The following is a 24,885-nucleotide window of genomic DNA, read 5'->3' on the forward strand; positions in this document are numbered from 1 at the left end:
GAGTTGCCTAATGATCTCAACAATGTCTCATGTCTACGCATGCAGTGCTATTAGGCCACACGAAACTAAATACAAGTACTAAATACAAGTACTATCCTACTGCAAAGTTATTTACTGCACAGCAACACACATGTAGATACTGACCCAGGAGTAAATTGTTCCTGGTCAGCCCAACCAGCAGGGTGCCACATTCTTACCTGCTGCCTAGCCACATGGCTTGGCAGCTGGAGGAACCTCATGGCCCAGCCAGCTCCTTTGCCGCCCAATGCAGCCACCTGCTGCCTGGAGCTGACCCCCATTCTCCCTGCCAGCCCAGGGCTGGCAGCTGCAGCTGGAGTCTGGAACTTCCCTGACTGCTGCAGGGAGGCAAAGCAGGGCAAGAGCAGCCCTGGCCTAAACTGCTTCTTCCCAGCTTAACTTGCTGGTATCCTGGCTACACATTTAGATACTGTGACCAGAAGTAGTTTACTATGGAGCAATTTGTTCTGGTTTATTCAGTCATACTGGGCACATCTACACATGCAATTAGTGCATATGAGTAAACCTAGGAGCTTATTGCTCCTGAGTTCTTTGCTGCTGGGTGCACTGTTTGAAGATATACCCAGAAGCAAATTACTCCAGAGTAATTAACTCCGGAGTTTATTCATGCACAGCATGTCATCCTGCCAGCCCAAGGCTGCTCTGACTGGGCTCAACATGCTGTGGAGGGACTGGCTGGGAGACAAGGGTGCAGCTGGCGGGCAGCGCCACCACTGAAACACCCTTGTGCCCCAGCCATGCTACTGTGCATGAAAAAGCACTACCCTTCTGTGGATTTTATTATTTTTGTGTGCCCTAATAGGGGTGCATGTATAGATGCTGAGACATTTACCACACAGTTAATTTGTCAACTGCATGGTAAACATCTTGTGTAGATGCTCCCATTAATTGCATGTGTAAATGCAGCCAGTGAGGCACAGATTTTACCAAGAGTCTCTACTCTTGGCAAATTTCCTGAAAACTGTTTAGGAGGTAAAAACCAGTGCTTTACTTTCATCTTGGTACACCCCTACACCAAGCTCAGCATGTGCCCAGAAGAGAAATCATATCAATTTGACTTGGCTTGCCCAGCCTCTGTATAGCTCATATGCTTCAGCTATTAGATAAAAGCACCACAAAGCCCTGGTGAAGCACGCAGTTTCATAGATTCATAGATTTCATAGACATTCAGGCTGGAAGGGACCCCAGAGGATCATCAAGTCCAGCCCCCTGCCCCAGGGGCAGGAGGTCATCAGGGACCATAGGATCCCAGCAAGATAAGCATCCAAATGTGTCTCGAAGGCATTCAAAGTGGGTGCTTGAACCACCTCCAGTGGCCGTCTGTTCCAGACCTTGGGGCTCGGACAGTGAAGAAGTTCTTCCTTAAGTCCAGCCTGAATCGGTTGCGGCGGAGTTTGTGACCGTTCAACTCTGTCATCCCTTGGGGCGCTCTGGTAAACAATTGCTCCCCCAGATCCTGGTGGACACCCCTGATAAACTTATAGGTGGCCACCACCACCCCTGAGCCTGTGCTTTTCCAGGCAGCAGAGTCCCATGGCTCTCAGCCTCTCATCATAAGGTCTGTTTTCCTGACCTCTGATCATACGGGTGGCTCTTCTCTGGACTCTCTCGAGCTTCTCCACATCCTTTTTGAATTGTGGAGCCCAAAACTGGATGCAGTACTCCAGCTGCAGCCTCACCTGGGACTGGGCCAGGGAGTCTCATGCCACCTTCATCATGTCAGTTAGCTTCTGATGAAAGCTGAGCACATATTCTACCATGGAGGTCTAGTGGAAGAGATTTTTCCTTTCCACTCCTTTTCTCACCAAACCGAGAAGCCCCCTTACTCACCTTCCAAACATCGACTCGAATGGCGAGAACCCCGTGGACCCCTGGGGCACCTCCTGGTAGGCAAAGAGCAAAAGTGGAAGTTTCTCATCCCAGTCGTTGGGGTTAGAGTCCACATAGGCCTTTAGCATCCCTTTCAAGGTCCCGCTGAACCTTTCTACAAGCCCGTTTGTCTGAGGGTGGTAGGCTGTGGTCTGGAGGTGTTCACTCCACAGCACTCCCACAGGCACCTCATCGCCTCTGCCAGAAAGTTCCCAGCCCTGTCAGTCAGGATCTCAGAGGGAAAACCCAGCTGAAAGATCTTGGTTAGGGCATCAGCAACCACATGTGCCTCGGTGGAGGTCAAGGCAACTGCCTCCGGGTACCGAGTTGCAAAATCCACTAGAGTCAGGATGTATTTCTTCCGTCTCCGGATCTTATGCCTCCTATACAGATGCTAGAGAGCTGGATTAAACTGACATGATTCCTCCTCCAGTAAAGCGCTATATGCTTGTTTTTTTCACATCTGTCAGCACCCCATATGTCCATTCTAAAGGTAGATAGGTGAGGAAGACTCTTGCCCCTGATGGTATAGTACAGAGGAAATTCACTAAATCTAAATTATTTTCATGCAACCATTGCATGTCACTCTTATTTTTTTTATTACTATCACCATATATTTTTGTCTTCTAATAGAGTAAAAAAATTCTTTAGAAGGTATTCATATCCACCTAATCACTACATATTTATTCTAGCTGTTATTCAAAATGTTTCAGCAAGCAGGAGCCTTCTGAGAATATCATTCTGACACTCAGAGCAGTGGAATTAAACAGTCACAACATAGTTACATTAAAAATCTGTGAAGTATAATGAAACTGCAAGGCAGGTTGCTTTTACTACCACATATAACTATTGTGACTGTGTCAGATGCTTTGTAAAAACAAATCCTTTCATAAACCCTGTGTGCTACTTTTATCCATTGGGGGGAAAAAAAGAACAAGCACATACTAACATGACTCATATACCACAACAATGTAAATGTGTCATCCTTAGGGTTATAGGTTTCTTGTGGTACATTTGGAAAAAGTCACTAATTAAGAAAACTGGTATTGGATCATGCCAAACCAATAAAACTAGAATGTGTTTTAATTCAACAGTAAGAAACAACAAGCAGTGCTTATTGGGAAAAATGTTGAAATGTCAAATAACTTACCATCACCCACCTGGTAGACTTTTACTGAATGATAATACATATAATAGAATAACTTAGTCTTGTTGCAGATTGATTCCTTAAGGCATTTGTCTTCGTAGCACACAACATTTTCCTTAAAATATTGCTCTACACAATATCAATACAGCACATATTAAAAAGATTAAAATATGGCCAACCGCCAAATCTAAAAAGTAGCTATCAGTGGCCACACCTACACGTGCAATTAATGCTAAGCAATAAAGTCTGGAGTTCATTGCTCCCAGGTGTGCCATTTGAACATGGGCCCAAAAGCAATACATTCCAGAGTTTATTGCCATTTGCACATATGTCTGGGATCACAACACATTGAGCCAGGCTGGAGCAGGGCTGGCTGGCAGGAGGGCCTGGGGCTCAGCCTGCCAGCCTAGGGCTACTCCCCCGCCCCCCCAGATCAGCATACTGTGGAGAGGATAGCTGGGGCATGAGGATGCAGGGCTAGCTGGCAGGTAGGCCCCACACTGAAGCCCTCTGGTGTCCCAAACATGTGTGCTGCTGTGGAGTTTTTTACCCCGCAACAGGATAGTACTTGTATTTACAAGTACTATGCTGCTGTGGAGTAAATTAGTTTACTCCAGCGTAAAAGGGCACATGTTAACAACACAGCTGATTAGTCTACTGTGCAGTAAATGTCTTGTGTAGATGTGCCCAGTGGGCACATTTACGTGAGATGTTTACTGCAGAGCTACTTAATTAGTTCCGCAGTAAAGTCTCCACAGGTACAGGTGCAACCCTATTATGTTGCAGTAAACTAGTAAATACCACTGTAAGTTAGTACTTGTAAATACAAGTACTATCCTGCAGTGGCATTATTTACTGTGCAGCACCACACATGTAGACGCTGACAGGGCTGGCTAGGACACAAGGGTATTTCAGTGCAGGATCTGCCTACCAACTAGCCCCACACTGAAGCACCCTTGTGCCTCAGCCAGCCCTTTTGCAGCACATTGAGCAGGGTTGGAGCAGCCCTGGCTAGCAGGGGCCCCAGCTGATTGCATATACAATCAGAATGGAGAAATAAACTATGGTGCAGTTTGTACAGGAGTAAATGCTGCACCCAGGAGCATAGTTTCATAGTTTCATAGTAGCTAGAGTCGGAAGGGACCTAGGTAGATCATCTAGTCCGACCCCCTGCCTTAGCAGGAAAGAGCACCGGGGTCAGATGACCCCGGCAAGGTGCTCATCTAACTTCCTTTTAAAAATCCCCAGGCTAGGAGCCTGCACCACTTCCCCTGGAAGCTGGTTCCAGGCCCTAGCCACCCTGACTGTGAAGTAGCGCCTCCTAATATCTAATCTAAACTTACCCTCCGCCAGTTTGTGACCGTTATTCCTGGTCACTCCTGGCAGTGCACGGGGGAACAGGGACTCCCCCAATACCTGCTGATCCCCCCTGACCAGTTTGTAGCAGGCCACAAGGTCCCCCCTTAGCCTTCTCTTGTGGAGGCTAAACAGGTTCAGGTCCCGTAGCCTATCCTCATAAGGCCTGCCCTGCTGACCCCTGATCATACGAGTGGCCCTCCTCTGAACTCTTTCCATATCGTCCACGTCCCTCTTGAAGTGTGGCGCCCAGAACTGGACGCAGTACTCCAGCTGCGGCCTGACCAGTGCCGCATAGAGGGGGAGGATCACCTCCCTGGACCTGCTCGAGATGCATCTGTGGATGCATGATAGGGTACGATTGGCCTTCTTGACTGCCTCCCCACACTGCCGGCCCATGTTCATCGTGGAGTCAATGACGACTCCAAGATCCTTTTCCGCCTCCGTGCTGGCAAGAGGAGAGTTCCCCAACCTGTAAGTGTGGTGCCGGTTCTTCCTCCCCATGTGCAACACCTTGCACTTATCAGTGTTAAACCCCATCCTATTCTCATCCGCCCACCGTTGCAACCTGTCAAGGTCAGCTTGTAGCCTATTGCATCCTTCTAGTGCACCCACATCCCCCCACATCTTAGTGTCATCAGCAAACTTGAACAGGGTGCTTTCTACCCCCTCATCCAAGTCACTGATGAAGATGTTGAACAGTGCAGGCCCGAGGACCGAGCCCTGCGGAACCCCACTGCCCACATCCTTCCAGGTCGAGAAGAACCCATCCACTACCACCCTCTGGGTGCGGCCCTCCAACCAGTTGGCGACCCATTTGACCGTGTGGGCATCGACACCACAGTCTCTCAGCTTTTTGATGAGGACAGGGTGAGAGACAGTGTCGAAAGCCTTCCGGAAGTCCAAAAAGACTACATCCACAGCAACCCCTGCGTCTAATGATTTGGTGACCTGATCGTAAAAGGCCACCAGGTTGGTCTGACAAGACCTGCCACTGATGAACCCATGTTGGTTGCCCCTGAGCATGCATTCCCCCGCAAGGCCCTCCTGGATGTGTGCCAGGATAATTTTTTCAAAGAGCTTACCCGGGATTGAGGTCAGACTAACTGGCCTGTAATTTCCCGGGTCCTCTTTTTTTCCCTTTTTGAAGATAGGGACCACATTGGCCCTCTTCCAGTCCTCCGGCACCTCGCCAGAGCACCACGAATGCTCATAGAGCCGTGCCAGGGGTCCCGCAATGACCTCAGCCAGTTCCTGTAGAACCCTAGGGTGAAGATCGTCCGGACCAGCGGACTTGAACACGTCCAGCTTCTCCAGAAGTACCCTAACTAACTCCTCGCTAACCCTTGGCCCAGGCGTGTCTCTCTCGGGGCCCGAGGGGGGCCCAGCAGGGAGGTGGCTGAACTGGTCCCTACTTAGGAAGACAGAGGCAAAGAAATCGTTAAATATGTTAGCTTTGTCATCTGGTGTGATGACTAAGTTGCCCATCGTGTCCTGCAGGGGCCCCACATTACCCGGGACCCTCTTTTTACCCCCTATGTATTTGAAGAAGGACTTCTTATTGTCCTTAATCCGGGAAGCTAGTCCTATCTCCAACTCTGCCTTGGCCCTCCTGACTGCCCCCCTACATCCTCGGGCGACTATAACATAGTCCTTCTTGGCGATGACCCCATCTCTCCATTGGGTATATGCCTCCCTTTTAGCAAGGAGACATTCCCGGATGCTCTTAGTGAGCCATGGGGGTTTATGTGCCCTCCTGCTCCCTTTGACCCTTGTTGGGATTACCTCCCTTTGGGCATGGAGGATCGTCTCCTTAAGGAGCAACCACTCACCTTCGACATCTGATTCCCTTCCCCTCTGGGTCCTCAGCGCTTCCCCAACTATCCTCCTTAGCTTGTTGAAGTCAGCCCTCCTAAAGTCTAGGGCTGTTGCCTTGCTGCAGCCCTTTGCCACCTTACGCTGGATGGTGAATTCCAGCAAGCGATGATCACTGTCTCCCAGGTGGCCCATCACCCGCAGCCCCCTCACCAGGTCATCACCCGTGGCCAGCACTAGGTCCAACAAGGCGTCTCCCCTGGTGGGACTGTGCACCTCCTGGGTTAGATGGAGGTCCTGCAGTCTGGCTAAGAACCGACGTGAGCGATCAGACTTGGCTGACTGCTCCTCCCAGCAGATGTCTGGGAAGTTTAGGTCCCCCATGATGACCACATCCTTAGCCCTCACTGCCTCTGTAAGCTGACCTAAGAATTCCAGGTCGAGCTCTTCTCCCTGGTTGGGAGGTCTATAATAGACTCCCACCGTTAAGTCTCTCTCCCCTGGACTGCCTTTTACTCTAACCCAGAGCACCTCAGAGTGCCCCCCCTCTACCCCCATGCTAATTAACGAGGAAGTATATTCCTCCTTGATGTAGAGTGCTACTCCTCCACCTTTCCTTCCTATCCTGTCCTTCCTGTATAGCCTATAGCCCTTGACACTCACCGCCCAATAAACATGTGTGCCTGGGCTCACAGCCCATTGAGCTGGGGCAGAGTAGCCCTGGCTGGCAGGGGGCTGGGGGTGATCAGCCTGCCAGCCTAAGGCTGCTTCATCCTGGCTCAATGTACTGTGGAGGGGCTGGCTGAAGCAGGAGGGTGCTGCAGTGCAGGGCTAGCTGGCAGGCAGCCCCCACACTGTAGCACCCTTGTGCTCCAGCCAGCCCTGGTCACCATCTCCATATGCATTGTGGCACACATAATTACTCCATTGTAAGATAGTAACAGTCCCAGACAGTACTGTCCTACAGTGGAGTTCATTAATTGACTGCCCCAATATGGCCTCACATGTACAGTGACTAATTAGCTGTGCAGTAAAGCACATGTGTAGGTGCACCCATTGAAAAATTATTATTGAATGGTAATGACAAAGGTCATTAAATACAGCCCATTGAAGGGCCAAATGAAAGCTCAGCTGGTAGTGAAGGATGCAGACCATATCTAATGAATGGGGGATTGTACCCTGGGAAGCAGGAGCTCTGAAAAGAATTTGACAGCCACAATACGTAAGTGTAGCAAGCTCACCTTTCAGAGCTTGGGTTGAGTCCCAGGCTTGAGATCCTGCTGTTTTGATTACTGGAGCCCATCCACCAATCAGGAGGCAGCAGGACAAATAAAGTCATGCCCCCTTTACTGAGGGGAGAGGGAGAAGAGCTTCTCCTGGACCTAACTGAAGATTGTAAGCTGTCAGGTCTGGAAGACTTCAGGGTTGGAGCCCTGGAGCGTATAAAAGGAGTCGCATGACCAGCATGAGGGGCAGATGCAGTAAGGGACTGAAGAAGAGTGGAGCCAAAAAAAACTGGGGAGCTCTCCCTCAGCAGGCAAGAGGCCCAAGGCTCCTGAAGCTGCCACTGGAGGAGCAGCCTTGGAAGCAGTGCAAGACTGCTTGGGCTGTTGATGGTGCACAGGGATGGTATGTGGAGACCCAGCCCTGGGAGCAGTGTGAGACTGCTTGGGCCCATCATGGTCCACAGTTTGGTTCATGGAGCCCAGGCTTTGGGAGCCGCAAGCGGCAGCTTGAGTCTGCAACCCTGGCAGGGCTTTGGGGCCCGTAGTGAGGTGGCTCAGGCTTCATCTCCCAGCCAGCGACCAGGTCCCATGGTGCGCAAGGCAATGCACAGGCCCAAGCCTTGGGAGCCAGGGAGCAGTGGAGGCTGCTTGGGATAGCCTCCTGGTGTGAGGACAGCTGGCCGGGGCCTGAAGGGCCCAGCATGTGTTAAGAGAGCCCTCAGTGCTGAGCCAGAGCACGGGGAAATGGTAGTGCTGCGGTGTGAGGTTCAGGACCCAGGAGCCAGCAGCAGTAGTGCAGCAGCTGAGAAGAGCTGAGCCTTCAGTTCCCAGAGCAGGGCACAGGGTGGAGAGAAGCCCAGCACTGCAGGAGAGCCCTGAAAAGGCACTCCAGCAGAGGAGACCGCATTAAGCTGTGCCCTGACCACCACCACCTGGGGGAGCATGAGTCATTGGGCCCTTGAGTCTCACAGGGGAAACATTTGGGGCGGGCAAACCCAGAGAAGGGGCTGGGTGAGCAGCCCCCTGCTGCCCATGTAGTCAAGACCCTAAGGGGAGAGACCCCTGGTGCTTCCTGGATATCCCTCCTCCCCCCCACAGGGGACCCCATTAGAAGGAGGACTATCTCTTGCCATGCGTCAGGGACTATACTAAGGAAATAGATGTTATTAAGATTGTTCATACCGTATGCTCACACCTTTTTATATTTCGCGATTTAAATGTTGTATTGTGATATTGTAAATAGTATTATTTAGGGTTTGACCTTGGTTATTGGTTAATGTTCACTGTGTAAATATATGTATATGATATTTAGTTCTATGTTTATGTATATTATAACTCAAATTGTAAATAGTTAAGAACTTTGGGCTTGGGCTAACTCTATAGAGGAAAAAGGGATCTGCTCAAAATTCTGGCATCCCTCTCACAGCACCCCTTCCTGCCTACTCATCCCATCCTATTGAGAATACAGCACACCCTTGGGTGTACCTGGGTTACATAAGCAACTCTTTATGAACCTCTAATGGCAAAAAGGGCTATTGTAATTCTTGAATACATAAACAGTAGCGTAGCGAGTAGAAAACAGAAGGTGATTTTGTCTTTGTAAAGAAATTAGAAAATAGAATCACTTGGAGTATTAGAATGCTGCATCTGATTTGGTGTCAACAATTTTTAAAAAATGTATTGAACAACTGGAGAGACTGCAGAAGAGCCACAGAAATAATTAAAGGACTGGGAAGAATGCATTATGGCAGTGGTGCTCAACCTACAGCCCAAGTGCATCATTTAGCCCTTGGTGCTCCTCACTGGTTCAGAAATTTGGCAGTCAGGAAGTGGTAGCAACCTTAATCGCTGCTGCAGCAATTGTCCCCTACTGACAAATTTCTAGACCCATGGGAGACACACACAGGCCAGATGAAATAGCCTTGCATGCTCCGCAGTCACATCTTGCACCTACAAACTGACCCTGCGCACTGAAATAGGCACTCTGACTGACCCAAAGTGCTGACCAGTCCCATGCACTGCTGCTAAATGCGAACGGTTAAAAATTGTAAGAGCTCAATCTGTTTAGTTTTATCAAAGAGAGACTATGAGATTACTCATTATGAAGTTATGCATATATTAGAATCAAGTAAATTTAAGGTTCTACAGCAGGGGGTCAACAAAGTTTTCTAGTGGAAGGCTGGAATGACCCTGCACTAGGACCTGGACACCTCTGCTGTTTCTCCCTGTCACTGAGCTGAAGTGCAGTGCACCATAGGCAAAGTCCCATTCCTTCAAATCCTCTGCCACCTGGCTGCAGTGTAGCCCCAGCAAATCCCCCCGCTACCAAATGCCATTGGTCAGTGGGCTGGATCCAAAGGTCCGTGGGCCTCAATGACCTGGCTGACCCCTGTCCTAATGGGGTTTTTTAGTCTAGTTGAGAATGGCATAAACATAACCAATGGCTGAAAACAGAAACCAGAGAAATTCAGACTGGAAATAAGGTATACATTTTTCTATTATCAGTGTAGTTAACAAGTGAAGGGAGGTGATAGATACTCCATCTTTTGATGTTAGAACTGCACATCTTTCTGCAGTATATACCAGAGTCAAACATACATTATTAGGTTCAAAATATGGGTTACTTGGTGAAATGTTAGGCTTGTAGTGCACAGGATATCAGACTAGATAATTTACTTATACTTAGATAGGTCATTTCTGGTCTTTAAACTGAGTCTATTTTGTTTCTACTAAACCAAGGAAGAGTTTTATCTCATGGGAAATAAAGAGTCTTGAAATATGAACATAGGTGACGTATAGTGGGGGCACAGGGGGCAGCACGTGCCCCCCCCGCCGAGATAGGCCAACACCAATGTCGGCTTCTGCAAGAGGTTGCTGCTTACCACCTGCCCCCTCCTCACCTCCGCCACTGGCATCTGTGGGCAGTCCCCACTCACCACCCACTACCAACACTGCCACCTACAAATGGTGCGCCTCAGTTTTGGAAGCACCAGTCATTCATGAATATGAATATGCCAGAAATGAATATATATATCCAATATATATCCAGATATAAAAAACAGAACAGAACCATGCTATAGCATCACTGAAGTGTCCATTGTAAGAAAAGAATCAGACAGAAGAGATTAGGGCTGTGCAAAATGCTATTGTTTCATTTCAATGTCTGTTTCACCTTTTCAAAGGGACAGTGTCCCATTTCATCATTTCATTTCATTTTGAAGCACTGTCCCATTTCATTTCATCGAAAGTGTTTTGCTGTTTCAACTCATTTCGACGTTTTGCCCATAGGCCATAATGGGGAATCATGACAATGCCTAAAGCAGGACTAAGGAGGACTCTGGGACCTCCCGCTCTGCCCAGTCAGGGGCATGGACCAAGGTGGTCAAGGGCCCTAAGGCCCGCTGCACCAAGGCCCCTCCCTCGCTGGAGCTTAGCAACAGGTTCGCACCTCTTGCAGCCCCAACAGAGCCTGCTCAGTTGCCGGCTCCCACAGGCAACCCAGGCTCAACCACAGCTACTGGCCCCGCTCTCCCCAAGTCAAAGCAAAAGGTGTTTGTTGTGGGAGACTCCATCCTGCGGGGCACTGAGGGGGCAATCTGCTGCCCCGACCCCTTAGCCTGGGAAGTCTGCTGCTTCCTGGGGGCCCACATCCGAGACATTGCGGAGAGGATCCCACAGCTCCTCCGGCCCACAGACCACTACCCCATGCTCCTTATTCACGTGGGCACCAATGACACAGCTCGGAGCACCCCCAGCCAGGTCATGAGGCGCTACAGGGAGTTGGGAGCGGGGCTTAGGGGTCTGGGAGCTCAGGTGGTGTTTTCGTCGATCCTCCCAGTCTCAGGCTATGGGCTGAGGAGGGAGAGGAGGATCCACGCAGTGAACCAAAGACTGCGGAGCTGGTGTCATCGGGAAGGCTTTGGCTTCCATGACCACAGCCCGCTCTTTGGCGAGAGAGGCAGCGAGCTGCTGGGAAGAGATGGCCTCTACCTCTCTCCCCTGGGGAGGAGGCTCTTCTCAGCCAGGCTGCTGACCTGCTCCACCAGGCTTTAAACTAAGCCTGCTGGGGGATGGGGGGACTACTGCCACTGCTGGCCCGCTGAGCGACCCTTGCAAAGCCAGCAGACCAAGGCACTTAAGGGAGCCCACCCCTGCCCCAGCCCTGGCACAATCTGTGGGCAAGACAAGAGCCCCCAAGGTCACACTCGCCTGCCTGTACACCAATGCCAGGAGCCTGGGTAACAAGCAGGAGGAGCTCGTCCTCCTGCTCAGTGCAAAGAATTATGACATCATTGGGATAACGGAGACCTGGTGGGACTCCACCCATGACTGGATCACGGGTATAGAGGGCTATACCCTGTACAGGAGGGATTGTGTTGACAAAAGGGGCGGGGGTGTAGCTCTCTATGTGAAGGAAAGCTACATGTCCCTGCAAGCTGATGTCAGCGACCGGCATGGACAGCTAGAGACCCTCTGGGTAAAAATTCGTGGGAAAAACGGCACAGGGGACACAACAGTGGGAGTCTACTACAGACCTCCCACTCAAAGTCCTGAGCTTGACCAGGAGTTCGCCCGGGAACTGACTGAGACCGCTTGCTCCAGGACCTTGGTTGTCATGGGTGACTTCAATTACCCAGACAGCTCGTGGGAGGATCACTCAGCAAAATCCAAGTGGTCGCAAAGCTTCCTCTCATGTGTGGATGACCTCTACCTGACTCAAGAAGTCTATGAGCAAACAAGAGGCAAAGTGCTACTCAGCCTGGTACTGGCTACTGGGGATGACCTAAATCGGTGACCTAGTGATCGATGGGAAGCTGGGTGACAGCAACCACGAGCTGATCACCTTCACCATCCGCCGTAAAGCTGGCAAATCAGTCAGCAACACGGAAGTCCTTGACTTCAGGAAAGCAGACTTTGACAAGCTCAGGAGGCTTGTCAGTGAGGCCTTAAGGGACCACAACCCCAGGGAGATGGGAGTTCAAGAAGAGTGGTTGCTTCTCAAGGAAGCAATCGTCAATGCACAAGCTAAATCTATTCCAACATGGAGGAAAGGCAGCAAGAAGGCACAGCAGCCCTCCTGGCTCTCTAGGACCTAGCGGACCTCCTACGGCTAAAAAGGAAAGCCTACAAAGGATGGAGGATGGGATTCACCTCCAAGGAGGATTATCCTGCGCTGGTCCGGTCCTGCAGGGAGCAAACCAGGAAAGCCAAGGCTGCAACTGAACTCCAACTAGCTTCAAGCATCAAGGACAACAAAAAGTCCTTTTTCAGATATGTGGGGAGCCAGAGGAAAAGTAAGGGCAATGTTGGACCCCTGCTAAACCAGATGGGGCAACTGACAACTGATGCCCAGGAAAAAGCCAACCTATTAAATAGGTTCTTTGTGTCAGTCTTTCATCGGTCCCATGGGACGCCCATGCTTGCTATGGGACAGGGAGATCCGGGTGATGGGGCTCCCCTACCCTCCATAAATGCTGACCTCATGAAGGAACACCTTGAGAAGCTGGATACCTTCAAGTCAGCCGGCCCTGATAATCTGCACCCCAGGGTACTCAAGGAGCTGGCGAGTGTCATAGCCCAGCCCCTGGCACGGATCTTTGAAAATTCCTGGCGCTCTGGTGTAGTGCCTGAAGACTGGAAGAAGGCCAATGTGGTGCTGATCTTCAAGAAAGGGAGGAGAATGGATCCGGCTAACTACAGGCCCATTAGCCTGACTTCTATCTTGGGGAAGATCGTAGAAAAGTTTATTAAGGAGGCCATCCTTGATGGACTGGCCCAGGCTAACATTCTAAGGGACAGCCAGCATGGGTTTGTTGCGGGTAGGTCTTGTTTGACCAATCTCATTTCCTTCTATGACCAGGTGACCTATCACCTGGACGAGGGAGAAGAGATTGATGTCATATATCTTGACTTCAAAAAAGCTTTTGATCTGGTATCCCATGATCACCTCTTGGCTAAACTGCCCAGTTGTGGCCTTGGCTCCACCACGATCCGCTGGCTGGGAAACTGGCTCCGCGGTAGGACCCAGAGGGTTGTAATTGATGGCAGTCACTCATCGTAGTGCCCTGTGACCAGTGGGGTCCCTCAAGACTCTGTCCTGGGACCCATCCTGTTCAACATCCTCATTAATGATGTGGACATTGGAGTCAGGAGTGGACTGGCCAAGTTCACCGATGACACTAAACTTTGGGGCAAAGCATCCACGCCAGAAGATAGGCGGGTGATTCAGGCTGACCTGGACAAGCTCAGCAAATGGACGGACGAGAACCTGATGGTGTTTAACACCAAAAAATGCAAGGTTCTCCACCTTGGGAGGAAAAACCTGCAGCATCCTTATAGGCTTGGCAGTGCTACGTTGGATAGCACTACAGAAGAAAGAGACTTGGGGGTCATCATTGACCACAAGATGAACATGAGCCTGCAATGCAATGCTGCGGCTAGTAAAGCAACAAAAACGCTGGCTTGCATCCATAGATGCTTCTCGAGCAAATCCCAGGACGTCATTCTCCCCTTGTACTCGGCCTTGGTGAGGCCACAGCTGGAGTACTGCGTCCAGTTTTGGGCTCCACAATTCAAAAAGGATGTGGAGAAGCTTGAGAGAGTCCAGAAGAGAGCCACGCGCATGATCAGAGGTCAGGAAAACAGATCTTACGATGATAGGCTGAGAGACATGGGACTCTTTAGCCTGGAAAAGCGTAGGCTCAGCGGTGATCTGATGGCCACCTATAAGTTTATCAGGGGTGACCACCAGGATCTGGGGGAACGTTTGTTCACCAGAGTGCCCCGAGGGATGACGAGGTCGAACGGTCACAAACTCCTGCAAGACCGTTTCAGGCTGGACATAAGGAAGAATTTCTTTCTTCCGAGCCCCCAAGGTCTGGAACAGTCTGCCAGCGGAGGTGGTTCAAGCACCTACATTGAACACCTTCAAGAGTAAATTGGATGCTTATCTTGCTGGGATCCTATGACCCCAGCTGACTTCCTGCCCTTTGGGCAGGCGGCTAAACTCGATGATCTCCTGAGGTCCCTTCCGGCCCTAATGTCTATGAAATCTATGAAAGTCATTTGCTGCAATTTGGTGCAAACTGAAGGAATAGCAGCCCCTTTTGAGAGCATGAAGCCTGCCACGTTTCAAGGAGATAGGTATAGAGCATTCTTGAAAACTGCGCCTCAAAGTCTTGAAAGCATAATTTGCTGACAGCGGCAGCCTCCTGTCATCTGGCATGCAAATCCAGGGGCCCACGCCCCCAGGAGGGCTTTGGGGGTGTGCCAGACTCCTCCTGGGGGTGCAGGCCCATGGATCTGTGCCAGATGACAGGAGATTGCTACTGCCACTGCTGCCTGGGACTGGTGCTGGACAGCCCACATGCAGCACTAGGCCCCTTGGAGTGCAGCCCAGCAGTGGGAAACAGGCAGAGCTGGTGCTGCACTCTGTTTGGCTCCACCAGCCCCATGGAGCAAAGCGCCGGTTCTGCCCACCTCTTGCCACTGGGCTGTGCTCTGTGGGGCTGGTGGAGCTGATTGGAACACAGCGCCAGTTCTGCCCACCTCCTGCCTCCAGGCTGCATTCCAGTTGGCTCTGCCAGCCCCATGGAGCACAGCATTGGCTCTGCCCATCTCCCGCCACCAGGCTGCACTCTGGCTCCGTTAGCCACATGGAGTACAGCTTAGGGGCAGGAGGCAGGCAGAGATAGCACTGTGCTCCAATCAGCTCTGCCAGCCACACAGAGCTGAGCACCAGCTCTGCCCACCTCCTGCCGCCAGGCTGCACTCTGTGCAGCTGGCGGAGCCAACTGGAGCACAACCCAGTGGCAGGAGTCTGTACTCCTTGCTGGGCTGAGTTACATGGGACTGCGGAGCTGCTTGGAGCGCAGCCCTGGCTCTCCCCTACCTCCCACCACCAGGGTGCTCCGAAATTTGAAATGTTTCAAGTGCCTTCATTACATTTCAAAGCTGTTTCAATGCTTTCTGTTTCATTTCAGTTTCACTGTTTCAAGCTCAAAACGCATCAAAACAGCTTTGAAACAAAACACTCGGTGAAATTTCTACAGCCCTAGAAGATATGTATGCTGCTTCTTATTTTCTGTCAAAAGGGACAGTATGATTGAATTGAAAAAAAGCCACCTGCATTATTGTTTAGCTGATATTTGCAGGTAAACCCTGGCCACCATCTCACTCAATCTGAATGCCCAGTTCTAGGTACCTAAAATAATTCTTAACACTTGCTTTCAGATGGGCTAATCAAACAGACACTTCTTTCTACTCTTAACCCTGCCACACTATCCATTATGCAATTCTTTCTGCATATCTGCACTACCTGCCTGCCTGCAGATTCCATTCATAGCTTAGTACATTCACTTGCCCACCACATCAGTACCCATAAACAATCACAACAGCCCAACACCCAAGGGGCACATACAGACGAGCGCACGTGCAGGACGTTGTATCTGCTGCGGTACAAAAAGCAGCAGCACATATTTGTGACACTGTTTTGTGCCCCAGGGCATACCCCTACATGAGGGCTCTAGCATGTGGCAAATTGTCCTGGGTGTGGTAGGAGAGGCTGAAGCCAGCCCCTGTGTTGGCCCCAGCAGCCTTACCTGGGGTCCGGGGGCCTCCCGGGGCAGCAGTGGCACCAATCCAGTTGCAAGGAGCCCGGCAGCAACCAGACCATGATTCTGAATAGCCACGTTCTGTTTCTGGTGGCTCACATTGCTGCGGCATGTACCACACCACTTTTTTAAATGGTGGTTTTTACTGACTCTGGGAGCTTCCAGGAGGCACGTGTACACTTGTCTGGGCACACTCAAGGAGTCCACACCGTTTCCACACATAGCTGTAAAACAGGCATATTTGTATTTTCTTTATTTTGTAGAAATTATGGCTTGCTTCTGCCATCGACTTCATATGGGTAGAGATCTCTGAACCCATGTAGAGTCAGTTGCTGAAAGAGTTTAGCAGTGATTACTGAAGTCTTGTAAAGTTGTCAATGTGGACAAGGTCTGGATGGTTTGAGGGAGACGAGGTGAGAATGCCCACTGCTTCCCCAATATGAAGCCTATACTTTTGGTATTTCATATCTGAGTTGCTATAGATAACTATGAAACTTGGGGAGAACAGACCTATTGGTCTGTGTGATTTACAACTTATTCCTGTTGATGTCAAAATGGTTTATGCAATTAATATGATATTGTATATATTTGACAATGCTTTTTGGCTTCAGAAATCATTAAATGACTTGCATATTAAACCTTGTGTTGTTGTTGTTGCTTCTCCATTTAACTTTCTGGAAAGGAAAGCTTCTTTAATCCCAGAAGGGAGAGTTGTCATGGAAGAATGCAAAATGAGGTGAATTTTATTTTGCACTGAACATGAATCAGGATGATTTACATAGCAATCTATGGTAAAACTGACAGTGGTGCCTTACCCATCTTTATTAGTAATTACAGAAAAACAGAGACTGCTTCTGAATAAAGTGGAAATGTCAGAGGGATTCACTTTTAATGGAATAGTTGTACTTATTTGCAAGATAAAATGATGTGTCAGGCTCTTAGATTTCTCTTAATTATCTTTTAACTTATGCTAATTTGTTTCATGAATCCAAAAACCTGCTGCTGAAAGAGTTTTCAGTGTGATATGAAAACCCAGCAATACCTGACTGTGAGTTTCCTGCCATTATTAATCAAGTTAGTATTCACCATAATGACACTGCCAAAGGGAAAATTTAGTTTTAATAAACATGACATAGGTACCTCTTTATGTTTTTCTTGGCAGTTTAGTATTAGTTAATCTACCAGGGAAATAAAGTTAGAAAGATTCCTAATTAAACCAAACTTTGTTGCAACTCTGGGCTCTAGATTACACACTAAAAGAAATACTTTTGGACCCTTTAAAACAAATACCACAGTTTGACTTGCACAGTGGCAATGAGATCACTGTTTTTCTGTAGGACAGTTAGGGTACAACCCCATGAGTGCACAGCACATGTATTTTTCCAGGAACAAACAGCAGCAGCACATAGTTGTGCCACTGCTAGTTGTCCCTGGGCACACCCCTGCATGCGCACTCTGGCACATGGCAAACTGCCCTGGGTGAGGTAGGGAGGCTCAGGCTAGCACCTGGGCTGGCCCAAGCAGACTTACCTGGAGTCCTGGGTATGCAGCCTCCCAGGTCTACAGCAGTGGCAATCTGGGTATGCAGAGCCTGGCTGGCAGCATTACTTTAAAGCATTTTTCTGGATCCCAGGATTTCCCAGTATCTAATTTTGGCTGTGCACTGCAGATATGCAGCACAGAGAACATTTTCACATGTGCCATGTCTGTTTTGGGGTACCTCAAAACCTCTTAGGGACATAGCCCTATAGCACAAATATCTACAATGCAGTTATCCTTACATTATCCACCCCCAGACATCTCAACCTTCATGAATGGTCAGAAAGTGAAAGGGTAGATTAATTCATATGCCATTTGGATTTGTGGTGATGCAGACTTATGCACTAAAACTTTGGATTTAGACCACCAAGATTTTTAATATTCTCAGATTCTGGTCCTTCAGTAAATAAAATAAATACTAAACCACAATTTGTGAGTCATTATGCACATCTGAACGGGGTAAGTACGTAAGCATCTATCCACCAGAAGGGCCGTGGGGAGACTAGGGCTGAGGGTGTGCCGGACTGATCCTGGCAGGTGGGGTGGGCTGCACTCAGGCAGGCTGGGCTGGGTTGTGGGGCCATGGGAGCCTGGCAGCTCCTCCAGGGGCATGGGCAGGCAGCTCTCATTACTGCACACACCACAGGGGAAGGGGAGCCCATGCTGCTCCTCGGCGCCTTGCTACTGCACAACCTGCTGGTCTCTGATTGCTCCACAACCCATTCACAGTGACTAGGGCCCCAGCACACTCGGAGCTCAGCAGTTCCTTCAGGGGAAGAACTGAGGACCCAAGTGGGGCATGTGGCTGGGGCAGCTGCAGCTGTGGCCTTGGCTCCGTCTATGCTCTCCACCTTGCTGCCACTCCTTTGACAGTGGCATGGTGCCATGTGAGTCCTGCTACTGGGTGGGCCGGGCAGTGAGGTACGCAGGTATGTGTCTGTGGCATGCGTATATGACAGCTTGTGTGGAGTGTGTGGACAGGAGCATGTGGTCTGTAGCGGGGTGGCTGTGTGTGTGAGATGTGTGGCTCTGTGTGTATGTGTCTGTGCAGCATCTGGCTGTGTGAGCGGCATATGGCTGGGAGTGTATGTGTGTCAGCATGTGGGTTGGGTGTGTGTGTGTGTCCCCAGTGTGTGCCTGTGTCCAAAGTGTGGCTGGGTGTGCTGAGGCATATGGCTGGGAGTGTGTGTGTGGTGTGCAGTGGCATGTCTGGGGGTGGAATGTGTGTGGCACTGCCTGTGGGGCTGGCATCTGGCTGTGGCTGTGTGTGGGGCTGGGTCTGCAGCATGTGGCTGCGTGCGTACAGCATGTGGCTGTGTGTGAGTGTGGTGTGTGACTGTGTGTGTCTGGATGGGAGTCTCCCATGTGGCTGGGTGTGCATGCATGATACATGTAGCAAGTGCCTGGCTGCGGGTATATGTGGCACGTGGCTTGATGTGTGGTGTGCCGTACCATGTCTGTGGAATGTGAGGCCCCTCCTGCAGGTCAGCACACCTCTTCCCCTACTGCCCACAGCTCCCCTCACACCCTCACCCTTCCCAGCCACCCACTCTCTGCTGCCCCTGTGCACAAAGGGAGGTGTGGGGCCAGTCATGGGGAGATGTGTGAGGGCTAGCCAGGGCACCTCTGACATGAAGGGGCCAGGGATGAGGCCCAGGTGGCAACAGAGGTTAGCAGGCTCCAGGTGAGCTAGTTGGCAAGGAGCCAACGAGCAACAGTGAAGGCCAGGGGCAGTGCTGCCAGCTGCACAATGGGTGCAAGCAAAACGCTGTCCTTCCAGCGGAAATCAAACCCTCAACCTAAGTGTGACAGGCTGGCTGGCAGTGACCTGGCCCAGGGGTTTTGAAAGGGCAAAAGATGATTGGAAGACTTGGGATTCCCTTTCCTCACCAATCTGGTAATGATTTGGCCCAGGGGTTTTGAAGGGGTAAAAAATGATTGGAGGACTTGGAATTCCCTTTCCGCACCAATCAGGCTCCAGAGACTCACCCCCCGCCCCCCATGTCCTGATTGGCCCCTTGGGTCACCTGGAGGGGCATAAAAGGGACAGCATGGGTTGACTCAGGGGAGAGACCAGTGAGGGACAATAAGGAAGGAGCTTCATGGAGTGGAGTGAGCAGGGCAGAAGCAGTGCCCCAAAAGAGCCTGAAAGAGCAGGACCTGCAGGCAGCATGCAGCCGGCAGGAGAGGCTCCCGTCTGGGCTCTAGGATCCCCAAGGAGAAGCTGTAGCCAGCAGGAGAGGCTCCACAGCTCCAGGAAGGTTCTCAGCAGCAACCTGAGGAGTTCCCAGTTTTGCTTCCAGCTCCTCCAATCAGAGGCCAGGCAGCTCCAGTGAGGCCAGGCTCTGGGAAGGTCAAGGTGGGAGCAGTGCCACCAGTGGTTGCTGTGTGGCAGTGTTCTGCTTACCATGCGGGAGATCTGGCTTTGAGTCCCACCTGAGGGGACTTAGGGTGAGTGAAATAACAAAATGTAAATCTTCTTGCAGTGAAAAGCGGCCATTGTGCTTTCTCCCCCTCCTTGTACCAAGGCCCTATCTTTCCTTGGCGTTTGACGTTTTGCATTTTGTGCCCTTTGTATATTTCACCAACCCATATTGTTTGTTCTGCTGTTTGTGTTTTATATTTTGTTAACCCTGTTTTGTCAGTGATTTTAAGTGTCTAACCTTTCTTGAATTCTGTCCCCTTGGGGAGTTGTAGTATCCACTATACCCTCTGATTTATGCCTGTTATGTTCCCAGCATTAAAAGGTATATGGTTAAGTCCCCATTGGTGGATGGGCTCTGCTCGATAGGGGAGGAGAGTCCCTAAACCTCCCGCGGTGCTTGTGCACTTGCTTTGATCCCTTCAGTTGGAGAGGGGGTACCTCCTTGGAGTACCGCCCGGGTTACATAAGGATTTGCAAATGAAGGCAGGCCGGAACAAAAAACAACGAAGCCCACAGACATCAGTACAGCTACCTCCTGCATGCTAAGCAACTGCACTACCAGCTGAGCTAACGCCACAGTCTTCATAGCTGGCTGCCAACACTCCCAGCCTCCCATGGGGAGCATGGCTGAAGGCAGCAGGCCACACTTTCCTCGGGGCTCGAGGGCCTCCATGTGCAGGCTCGGCTTTCAGGATCGAGAAGGCAGATGCACGGGCCTGCGCTGAGTGGCCTGTTGCCGCCAAGCCAGGCCCCGGGCAGAGCGAGAGGCACCGTCTACCTTGGCAAGGTGTCCGTTTCTGTCCCCCCGCCAGCCCCTTTGGACGGGGAGCCTCCCGCAGCTGGGGCAGTGGCTCCTGCCTCATGCCCAGCCTGGCTGCAGTAGCCAAGTGGAACTGGGGCCAAAGAGCCTGCTGGTGAGCTCTGCGCCCTCCCGCCCAGGTCCCCATCAGCTCGCCAGGAGGGAAAGGGGGTGCTGGGCTCGGGCCCAGGCTTGGGGAAGCGGGCTCATCCTTCACTGGCACAGGGCAGTCCCAGGCTGTGGCTCAGGCCAGTGGTGCAATGGATAATGTGTCTGACTATGGATCAGAAGATTGTAGGTTTGACTCCATCTGGCTCGTGTGTCTCTTTTACCTGGCCAAGAGCTCTCTTGCGCCTCCCGTTCACTGTTGGTTTTTTTGTCCAGCTGCACCACACCCCTCATCTCCTTCTACACCCTGCTCTGCTCCCGTGGCCCTGTGCAGCAAGCCGGCTCTCCCGCGAGGCGCAGCTCCTCCAAAGACTCTCGCCTGAGGCTTGCCTCTGCAGGGGTCCCGAGTGCCTGAGAATGTGCCCTTTGGCCCAGCCTGCTTTTCAACTGGGCTGCAGCCGCAGGGCAGGCAGGCAGGGACAAAAAGCAACAAGCCTAACTGGAGAATGTGGGCATCGATCCCACTACCTCTTGCATGCTAAGCAAGCGCTCTACCATCTGAGCTAATTCCCCAACCCTGCAGCAGGGCTGCTGCCACCTCTGCTCCTGCAGGCCGGGACACTTCTTCCCCCTGCCCTCAACCCTGCTAGCCACAGCTCCCTTCACAAGGCCGCCCCGCCCCAGCCACTACACTCTCCTCTGTCCCTGTGCACAACGGCCAAAGAACAGGGTCTCCCAAACAAATGAAACGAGATGCCTGCCAGCTCTGGCCCTGCCAGCAGCCAACTCAGGAGATCTGCGCCTTCACTCCGGGATGCCCCCACCCCCGAGCTCCCAGTGACACATCCCTGCCCGCCACCATCACCAACGTCACCGCTGCCCCCCCAGGCATAGCGGGTGGCCTCCTCTGCTTCCGGCCCTCCGCCAAAAGGTCAAGCCCTGCCAAGCCAGGAATGGGGCAGGTAGGCCAGAGAAGGCATGAGGAGAGCCCCGCCAAAGAGTCTGCCTCCACCACTTTCTGGGGGGTTCTGAGGACCCGCAGCCCATGAGCACCCGGACCCTGCTCCATGGCTCAACTCTTCCCAAGCCGGGGCCCGCAGGAGGTGCTGCGAGTCAGGGGGATGCTTCAGCAAGGAGGCCAGTCTTGGGGTGGGGGGGGCAGGCAGTGCGTGAGGGCTGGCCAGGGCACCTCTGACACTAAGGGCCAGGGATAAGGCCCAGCCAGCAGCAGAGGGTGGCAGGGTCCAGCTGGGCAAGTTGGCAAGCAGCCCCCAGGCAGAAGTGAAGGCCAGGGCAGTGCCACCAGCTGCAGATTGGGTGAGAGCAAAATGCCCTCCTTCAAGCTGGAATCAAACCAGCAACCTAAGAATGTCTATGCCAGGCAGGCCTACAGTCCTCTGCTCTCCCAGATAAGCTAGCAAAGGCAAGCAGGTAGCTGCCACAAGGGTAGCTGAAGGTGGCAGGCCACACTTTCCTCAGGCTTCGAGGGCCTCCGTGCGCAGGCTCCCTCAGGCTCGGCTTTTGGGATTGAGAAGGCAGACGCATGGGCCTACGCTGAGTGGCCCATTGCCGCCAAGCCAGGCCCCGGGCAGAGCAAGAAGCACCGTCTACCTTGGCAAGGTGTCCATTTCTGTCCCCATGCCAGCCCCTTTGGACTGGGCAGCCTCCCACAGCTGGGGCAGTGGCTCCTGCCTCTTGCCCAGCCTGGCTGCAGTAGCCAAGTGGAACTGGGGCCAAAGAGCCTGCTGGTGAGCTCTGCGCCCTCCTGCCCAGGTCCCCGTCAGCTTGCCAGGAGGGAAAGGGGGTGCTGGGCTCGGGCCCAGGCACAGGGAAGTGGGCTCACCCTTCACTGCCCCAGGCTGTGGCTCAGGCCAGTGGCGCAACAGCTAATGTGTCTGACTGGATCAGAAGATTGTAGGTTTGACTCCTACCTGGCTCATGTGTCTGTTTTACCCAGCCAAGAGCTCTGTTGTGCCTCCTATTCACTGTTGCTTTTTTTGCCCAGCTGCACCATGCCCCTCATCTCCTTCTACACCCTGCTCTGCCCCCGTGGCCCTGTGCAGCAAGCCGGCTCTCCTGCGAGGTGCAGCCCTGGAGGCGGAGCTCCTTCAAAGACTCTCACCTGAGGCTTGCCTCTGCAGGGGTCCTGAGAGCCTGAGAATGTGCCCTTTGGCCCAGCCTGCTTTTCAACTGGGCCACAGCTGCAGGGCAGGCAGGCGGGGACAAAAAGCAACAAGCCTTACTGGAGAATGTGGGCATCAATCCCACTACCTCTCACATGCTAAGCAAGTGCTCTACCACCTGAGCTAATTCCCCAACACTGCAACAGGGCTGCTGGTACCTCTGCTGCCACAGACTAGGACACCCCTTCCCCCTCAACCCTGCCAGCCACAGCTCCCCTCACAAGGCTGCCCCACCCCAGCCGCTGCACTCTCCTCTGTCCCTGTGCACAATGGCCAAAGAACAGGGTCTCCCAAACAAATGAAACGAGATGCCTGCCAGCTCCAGCCCTGCCAGCAAGCAGCTCTGGCCTACCTGCCTTACTCCTGCCTTGTCAGGGCTTGACCTTTTGGCAGAGGGCCAGAAGCAGAGGAGGCCACCCGCTATGCCTGGGGGGGGCAGCGGTGTCCTCGGCGATGGCAGCGGATGGGGATGTGTCGCTGGGAGCTCGGGGGTGGGGGCATCCCGGAGTGAACGTGCAGATCTCCTGAGCTGGCTGGTGGCAGTGCCGGAGCTGGCAGGCGTCTCACTCCATTTGTCCCCGTGCCCAACAGCCAAAGAACGTTCTAAGCCAGCACTCTACCATCTAATCTAATTCCCACCCTGCCACCATTTCTGGGCCACTGCTGTCCCTCAATCATAATGTGAGTCTTCCACTGCTTCGGACTCTCCATCAAAGATAAAGCTCTTCAAAGGCAGGAATTGGGTCGCTTTCTGGAGGGCAGCAGTGAAGGCCAAGGGCAGTGCCACCAGCTTGGGTTTGCGTGAGAGCAATAATGTCTCTCAGGAAAGGCAGTAACTGGCTTTCCTGCTAGGTGCAGTGGAGGAGGTGGTGTTCCTCCAAATACTGTCACGTGGCCTGCCTCCACAGGGACTCCAAGCACCTGAGAACATTCCCTTTGTCCCAGGCTCCTTTTCAACTATGCCACGGCCACAGCAGCGGGAGGCTGGGGGAGCTACGGGCCCCACCGGATAATGCGGATATCGATCCTTCTACAACCTGCTTGGCTCCCAGTCTCCATTCAGCAAACCAGCTTTCTTGCAAGGTGCCAGGAGAAGGCATACCTTCTCTAAAGACTTGTGCAGGGACCACAAGCTCCTGTGAACATGTCCTTTTAAGCCAGCCTGCCTTTCAGTTGCGCCACAGCACAGGCATGTTGGGCCAAAAGTGAGCCATTCCACTGTAGAATACAGGCATCGATCCTACTACTTCTTGTATTGCTCTCAAGCACTTTGCCGTCTGGGCAAATTCCTTAGTTTATTCTACTCTGCCCCTCCCCTTTAATTGAGAACCTGTCCTTTTTCCATCCCATTGTTCACCAAGGCACACCGTGTCCCTTCATAAATGCTGTACCAATCTCTTCTTAAATGGTGCATGTGTTAAATGAAATATTGGGTTTCAGTACTTGTTTCTACCGGCTCTGTGTTGTGTTTAAGTGCTCCAAGAATTCACTCATCCTTTTCTGACGTGTTTTTTGCATCCAGTCATTTCAGATAGGATGTGTTTTAATGCCCAGCTAATACTCAAAATTATAAGTTTAACATATTCTTTTCTCCCCTCTAGTTCTCCTGTTTTTGTATAACTACATCCCCTCCTTTTTTGGTTTTCTTGATCCTAATTAATATGACCTTCAAATAAAAGGTGACTTATCTCTACCACTAGAGATCAGCACTGGTTAGAAAATATGTTGTATGAAAATCATTCCTGAAATGGAATGTGTCCTAGAAAC

General features: G+C 51.7%; 1 protein-coding gene and 1 non-coding gene across 2 annotated transcripts in view; one reads left to right on the forward strand and one right to left on the reverse strand.

Annotated features, from left to right (window-relative positions):
* DNAJC5B (DnaJ heat shock protein family (Hsp40) member C5 beta) overlaps positions 1-24,885 on the forward strand; it is a 46,964-nt gene that overhangs the window by 1,950 nt on the left and 20,129 nt on the right. The window lies entirely within an intron of this gene.
* On the reverse strand, positions 21,436-21,508 carry TRNAA-AGC (transfer RNA alanine (anticodon AGC)). The gene has a single exon. It is a non-coding gene; the product is annotated as a tRNA-Ala (tRNA).

Source organism: Crocodylus siamensis, chromosome 3 (assembly GCF_052110815.1).
Source record: "Crocodylus siamensis isolate JL-2025a chromosome 3, ASM5211081v1, whole genome shotgun sequence".
Taxonomy (NCBI): Eukaryota; Metazoa; Chordata; order Crocodylia; family Crocodylidae; genus Crocodylus; species Crocodylus siamensis.